At 35.5% G+C, this 7,792-nt stretch overlaps 1 protein-coding gene across 2 annotated transcripts in view; it reads right to left on the bottom strand.

The window, feature by feature from the left end:
* Positions 1-4,898, bottom strand: part of LOC107037618 (RNA-binding protein 24-B) — a 35,810-nt gene extending 30,912 nt beyond the window's left edge. For both annotated transcript variants that reach the window (XM_015256254.1, XM_015256255.1), the window contains exon 1: positions 4,538-4,898. The gene's annotated coding sequence lies outside the window, so the exon portion shown is untranslated. The remainder of the gene's footprint in view (positions 1-4,537) is intronic.
* Positions 4,899-7,792: the final 2,894 nt, after the last annotated feature.

The raw sequence follows: 7,792 nt of genomic DNA, 5'->3' as shown, positions 1-7,792 counted from the left end.
GGGGGGGGGGGAGAAGGGGACACCCAACAACGTTTTAGGGGCCCACAACAGAAAGGAAAAATGTGTGATGGCAGCTGGAGCGTCCTATGCCGTTGCAGTAACCGGTGCACAAACGTACCACCATTATTATTATGAAAATCATTGTGTACAGTGTACACGGGGGTTATACGGTAGTCTCGCAGTTCTTGCGGAGTTTCAGGTAGAGCACATGGGGGCTACTCGTGCGGCTAAACCCGACCCGTTGAACAAAAACCCGGGGGGATTGAGGAGAGGGCATCAACGAATGACGAATGCAGCGGGGGAAAATATTTTCCGGGGAGATAGTGGTAGGAAAATTGGTTGAGTACTGAAAGAGGACGAGTACACTGTTGAGAAAATTTTGCAGAATTTTACGGCAAGAGAAATTTAATTAGATTTAGGGGGAAAAGTCAATGGAATTTCAAGCTTTTTGGAGAGATTTCTCTAAATTTTCTGCATTTTTAATTAATTCTCGTGGACTAATTAAAGTGAAATCTACAGTTCCCGCGGATTTTTTCATGTGATAATGCATTTCCAATAACAACATTCCTTGAAATGTCAGGGGAGAATTTTTAATAGTGTAGGTTGGAAATAATATTTTTCGTCACTAGGCAGAAATAAATTGTTCTGATGAATATGAGCTAGAATTTTTTTTCGGAAATTACGAGAAAATTCAGAGGAAATTGACATTTAAAGTGAGATTTCTCTAAATTTTCTGCATTTTTAATTAATTCTTCCGGACTAATTAAACTGATATTTACAGTTCCCGTGGATTTTCCCACGTAATTATGAATTTTCAATAACAAAATTCCTTGAAATTTCAGTGGAAATATTACTTGTTAGAAAGTTCTAAGACTCTTACTGGAAATTTCAGTGGAAAATTTTTGATAGTGTAGTTTCGAAATAATATTTCTGATGAATATGAGCTGGAAAACCTTTTTTCCGGAATTTGAATTAATTTTTCCGGAATAATTAAACTGAAATTTAGAGTTCCCGCAATTTTTTCCACGTGATAATGAATTTTCAATAACAAAATTCCCTGAAATTCCAGTCGAAATGTTACTTGCTAGAAATTTCTAAACTATCACTGGAATTTTCAGTGGAAAATTTTTAATAGTGTAGTTTTGAAATATTTTTTTTGTCACTGGGCCGAAATAAATTTTTCTGGTGAATATGAGCCTATAAAGTTTTTTCAAAAATTTCGTGAAAATTCATATGAATCTGGCATTTAAAAAGAGATTTCTCTGAATTTTCCTGATTTTCCATTAATGCTTCCGCAATAATCAATTTCCAATAACAAAATGCCTTGAAATTTCAGTGGAAATGTTAGTTGTTGGAAATTTCCAAGACTCTTACTGGAAATTTTAATGAAAAATTTTTTTAATAGTGTAGTTTGGAAATAATATTTTTCGTCACTAGACCGAAATAAATTTCTCTGACGAATATGAACTAAAAAAATTGTTTTGGCCACGTGACGAATGTTTGTTTTGTCATGGCGTCCTTGAAATGGAACATAATGACAGTGGTGATGGTGACGATAATGGTCGACATGGCAGTACATTTAGAACTTCATATCTCTAGAGATTGTATATACATCGATTTTATGACAAAAAATAAAAATGCTAATTACTGTGAAGCTTTCCCTAGTTCCGTATTCGACAAATCTTATCATGAGGAATGTATGCGCCTCAAAAAATTCTATTTAGTAGAGAAGTTCTCGAAATATTGAGAGAAAAAGATTTTTAAGTAATCGCTGTATCTCAAAAACTCATGGATCAGTTGATATGGAGATGAATACGTTTATCGATGGTAGTTTTTTCTGTCAGTTTAGCTAAGCGGTAAAACGCTTCAAGTCAATTTTGAGAATTGGTCAGTTTTCAATGAATATCTCGGAATCTAAGGCAGATAGAAAAATTTCGGTTGTGACCTTTTTTGTAGCTCTCAATTCACTCCACAAAAAATGTCATTACAAAAATTTCGCTATTTCCCTTAAATTGGGAGATATTCCTCGAAAACTCAACTAAGAGCCAGTGAAATGCTTTCCTACTTTTGTAGTGGAACATCAGAGCGATCATTTTAGCCCCATTTGACCCTAACTTTCCGGAAATTTTACAATGATTTTATTATTTAAACTTTATAGGTCTGAATTTGAATCTCGATATTGAGCTGTTAGAAAACACCGTAAAAATTTGAAAGAAAATAGAAAGTTTACTTTTGGAGGAAGATTGACGAGATAATTAAAAAATTGCAATTTTCGAACATTACGAGCATTTTCTATAAACAATTTATAAACAATCAATTTTTCACCATAAAAATAATTTGTTCGGAATCGTAATAAATTTATTCATATTCAGAGTTTTACCAGAAGTTGATTTCATGCTTAAAACAATGAAATTTCAGGAAGTTCGAACAATTTTAATTATTTATTGATGAATAATAAATGTTAAAACATGATAATTCTGTGTAAAATGTAATTTGAATGACGCTGAAAAGTCACGATTTTTATTCAAATTTTTCTCACGCTATTTAATTGACAAATTAGATGATTGAAAACGATTGAGTGACTGAAACGATGAGAATAATTTAAAATACACCAAACTGTAAAAGATCTTGGATATCCCTAACAACATTCAAGTATTTTGGCTATTTATTCTCCAGTGGAATGCTTTCCTACTTTTGTAGTGGAACATCAGAGCGTTCATTAGCCCCATTTGACCCTAACTTTCCGGATATTTTACAATGATTTTATTATTTAAACTTTATAGGTCTGAATTTGAATCTCGATATTGAGCTCTTAGAAAACATTGTAAAAATTTGAAAGAAAATAGAAAGTTTACTTTTGGAGAAAGTTTGACGAAATAATTAAAAAATTGCAATTTTCGAACATTATGAGCATTTTCTATGAAAAATTTATAAACAATCAATTTTCCACCATAAAAATCATTTGTTCGGAATCGTAATAAATTCATTCATATTCAGAGTTTTACCAGAAGCCGGTTTTATGTCTAAAAAAAAGGTTTCCGATGGTTTAAACAATTTCAATTATTTATTCATGAACAATAAATGTTAAAAGATGATAATTCTGTGCAAAATGTAATTTGAATGCCGCTGAATATTCAAATTTTTCTCACGCAATTTAATTGACAAATTTGATGATTGAAAATGGTTGAATCATACTGAGGTCTGTCTGGACCAATGAATTTGTTTCTGAGTTATGAATAATTTTAAAAAAGTCTAGTGTCCATTTTACCCCACCCTCCCCCATTATTTCCAGGGAAAATCAGAAAACCGTCGAATTTATCGACTGCAAAGCGTCCATACCACGCCAATAAATAAACAGAAAATAGATTTCTTCACAAATCTTTTATTCATCAACTAGGGTAAACAGGCCAGTTTCGGGATGGGGCTTAGTTTCTGAACGATTTCTACTTCCATTGAATATTCCATAAATAATAAAACGGAAATTGTACTGATTATTTCGATTTTCAATAATGTTACTCGTTTTATAATCATGTGATCTTTTTTTTTTCTTTTGATCGACATTTAGTAAATAAAAAAAATAGCCCACCAGTCTGAAATAAATGAAATAAATTTTTTCTGATAATTGACACATTCTTGAAGGTAGGGGAGGGTGGGGTAAAATGGACACTTATGATATTTAAAGAAATATTTATAACTCAGAGACAGATTTATCAATTGAAACCAGTTTAGGCTCAACACAAAGGGAAAGAATTGTTCTTTTCATTGAAAAATAAAAAAAAACATTCCACCAACAATTCAACTTGTCATTAACATTTAAAAAAAAGTCAAATGTGTCCATTTTACCCCACTGTCCCTTATGGAAGCCATCATATTCCCCTTTAGGGGATTTTTTATTTTAGATCCTACCACGAACCTCGAATTCCCCTTAACTGTCCAGCAATTGGCCTGTTCACCCTAGAAAGGCAACACAACTTTTCGTAAATTTCCCCGAGATTTCTTGAGGTTATATCGAAGAAATTCGAGGATCAGAGGAGTTCAAGTTTATTAATAAACATCAGAAGCTACGCATGTGCCTCTGAACTCCTTGAAATCGTGATAGAGTACTTGAGAAGTGGGATAACGTTAATAAATTTCGAATCGAATGGAAAATGTTCATTCAATCGCGAAAATTATTGAAAATGTCCCGACTACCCTCGAGTCGAATTGATTTTCCATTTGGAATTTGTTCGCCCCGAATAATTAGCCTATGACGACATGTTGAGTCACTTTTGTTTTTTTTTTCGTCAGAGCCCAATCCCCGCATTTTCTCTACACTGTCAACACGATTTGTCCCACAAAATCATGAATAATGACATTAGTTATGAATAATCATGACCAGGAATGAATAACTACTCGTTCATGCATAAAAGAAACAAAAATGTGCTTTTGTGATTCGTGTGATCAACGAAATTATCCTTTCCGGGGGAATGAAAAGAAGATCGGACATTGTTTTCATCGGCTTTGTTACTCAGAAAACAAATACGATCCCATCACTTACCTAAATTCACCGCTTCCAATCACAACGAGACAGTTGGAGTAGAAATAATTCCACACTAATCCAATTATTTGCGAGTAAATAAAATCCCAGAGGCACTTTTCTTGTTATTTTTTACTCTTTTTCGTTTTATTCGTGGAACAAATTTAGCTTGAGGCACAGGCGTTACGTTTCACGCGCCAGACTCGTTGAGAAATGTTCCTTATTTAGGTGAAAAAAAATTGGTTATTTTCACTTATCCAGCTGAATCTATTTAAATCAATAAATATAAATAAAGTGTAAAATTTTCTAGATAACGAGCGCACGATTTTTTTTGGATTTTTGTTGATGATAACGCGCGCGTTAGCAAAAACAACCGTCACGGACAAAGATCCACGTGCGAATGCCGTTGAACACTCGCAGCTGCAGGGTCGAGAGCGCCTGGTTCGTCAGTGCCTCCTGGGGCGGTGATTCTCATTGGCTAGAATCCAGAAGTCTCCTTCACTCCCACCCCACTGTACAGTTTTACCCCCCTAACCCTCTGCTCGCTTTCGTACAATTTTTTTTCTTTCACTCGGCCCTTTTTTTCAATTCTCTCTGCTCTTTCCTCCAACTCGACGCAGTCTACGGAGGACCTATCCCAGGGGGCTTCTGTCCCGTTTACCACGTGTGCTTTATATTTTCGAAGCCATTTTCGTCGGTAAGTTTTGTTACTTGGGGATTATTATGACAATGGAAAACACTGCGTCCTATTTTTTGCGATTTTTAGAGACATTTTGTCGGCAAAGTGCTCAATAAAAATTTGAATTTAATAAAATTGTATGAAAAATCAAGTATGTACTGTAGAAGCAGATAATGTGCAAAAAAATATTCTGAAGCATAGTACTAATTGATTAGCAAAAAAAATACTATCCGCTTTAAAGTAGCTCTATCCTTCGGCCGGGCTACGCTGTACTTTTGGATGTTTTCAGTTTTTTAATTTTTCAACTGAATTGCATTCAAAAAAATTGAAAAAATTCATACCCAGTCAGTATTATCTAAATGCAATTTCGCAAAATATTGATATTTTTTCAAAACATTTCCCTCTTATAAATCCTGAAGAGAAAAAACTTTGAAAAGCTACGGTTATCTGAAAAAGTGGAATTTTCCGAAGAATTCAAGAAATTTTTTCAGTTTTCAGGGAAATTAATTCATAACCCTCCCCTCATTTTTCAACAATTACAGATTTCAATCAGATTATTTTAAAAAGTAAAGAAAAGAATTAATCGAAAATTAAAAATTATTCATTGATGTTTCACTCTTCATTCTCTTAATTCTCTTCAAGTCATTAGCAATATTTATAAAGCATCTATGAGTATATGAAGTTTAATAAATTCGATTTCTTCAATTTCACAACAAAAAGATAAGCGCGCGTGAAAGCGCGCGCACAGATCTAGTCAAGAACAATACAAGAATCTTTTTGTTCGAAATTATCTCAATTTTTTTCCTTGTGCTCCTTTAGAGATGAAACTTAATTAATACCTTATATACAATTAATCAAAATTTCAAAGTCGTATTACATTTTATTTATGGAATTTTTTTCATCATCTGTTACATTGCTTGTTGACGCAATTAACTTCTGTGCATCCGTCAAATAATATCCCTGTTTTCAATTACTTCTGTTGAGCGTCTTTAAAAAAAATCAAAGTCGATTTGTATGGATTGTATCTTACACTTACGTCGCGACGTAAAATCTATAAACTACCTCTTACTGGCCCCGTCTCTGGTTTCTCGTTTCTATTCTTGCCAAACGGTAACACTCGTCTCGTACCATCCAGACGTGCCCCTCTATCCCCGTTGAAATCTGTCTGCCAATATTCACAATGATCAAAACCTTCCCAAAGTTTTTCAATGCAAAAGCAACAGTACAAACCTTGCCTCGGATAGATTCATCATAAGGGACAATTTTGTTCAGTAAAAGTTGTATGAGTATCCTATTATTATTCATTAAGTTATCATTGTCAAAGCATATAACAGACGACAAATGAATAAAAGAAAGTCGTTTCAAAATTATGACCCCAATGGAACGTTTTCAATCGAAAAGCTTTCAAAATTATCATGACGTCAGAGAGTCTGAAGAGCGTTGAACCAATCACAAAATGTATTCAGGCCAGCCTAACCTAATCTCTACAGCGTCCCAGCCAATGAGAAACAGCGCGCCCTCACCACAGCCAATCAGGAACCCGACGCAAACTCTGTGACGTCATGATCGCATAACTCCCCTTAACAACGCCTGATTCCCAATGAATCCTCATAAATGGGCCACAATCCCCAACATTTTTAGCTGTCGACTATTCATTTACTCCAAAGAATGCATAAATATAGAAACCACATAAAAACAGAACGGCCTTTTTATTCCTTCTCTGTTACATTGTCAACCCCTTTTAAAAACTATAAAACAAAACAGTTTCATCCTCCTTCATACCCCACAAAACAAAAATTAAAGAGTCCGTGGGCCCGTGTGTGGTGAATGCCGGTCTCGATACGCTCGGCAGGAACATCAGCTGTTGGAATTATCGTTTCGGGCATACACCCGATGGCAGCTGTTCAACGAACCGAGAAAAGAAAAACTCGACCTTATGTTTGGTTATTCGGTTTAAGATCACCTCCATCCAGCCCCCCCCCCCCCCCNCCCCCAATTTTATTTCCCCAATTTTCCCCATAAATCATTGAAAATAAAGAATCTCGATAAATACGAAATCCGCTCGCCCGTTTCCGCGCCAAAATTCATAGTCGGGATTTATTTTTCACTCCGGAGAGTAAAAAATTTACGAAAAACTGCTGACCCGGGAATGTAGGAGGGAATATACGGGGAATATCAAGTTTTCGTGGTTAAATCGTCATTGAATAATCCGAAGATACCCCCCGACAGTTAGTTCGGGCAGAGAGGAGTCGCTTGGAGACCCCATAGGTTTGTGGCACGCGCTGCCAGCTGCCCCACAGCTGTCTCCAGGCATACACCAACTCTCCCCTCTCTCTCTCTCTCTCGCACTCTTCTCTTTTTTCTCCCCATTTGAACGACACGTTTCACCCATACACTTGGCCCATGCACATGCGCCCCTCTTTCTCTCTTCACATCCCTGTAGTATGCCGGCAGGGGCTGCCTATTGTATACCACGTGCAACACTTGAAAAATTTTCACGCGAAAAAAAAATTTTTTCTCTTCGGCGTTATCTTATTTCGATTGGGGAGGTACGAGAAGGAATTGCATTCAGAACTGGTGGGAGCATTGATTTTTGA

The sequence above is a fragment of the Diachasma alloeum genome, unplaced genomic scaffold, assembly GCF_001412515.2.
Source record: "Diachasma alloeum isolate Michigan unplaced genomic scaffold, Dall2.0 Dall_scaffold_00256, whole genome shotgun sequence".
NCBI lineage: Eukaryota > Metazoa > Arthropoda > Insecta > Hymenoptera > Braconidae > Diachasma > Diachasma alloeum.
The sequence above is the reverse complement of the archived record's forward strand: the minus strand, read 5'-3'. Positions and strand labels throughout refer to the sequence as shown.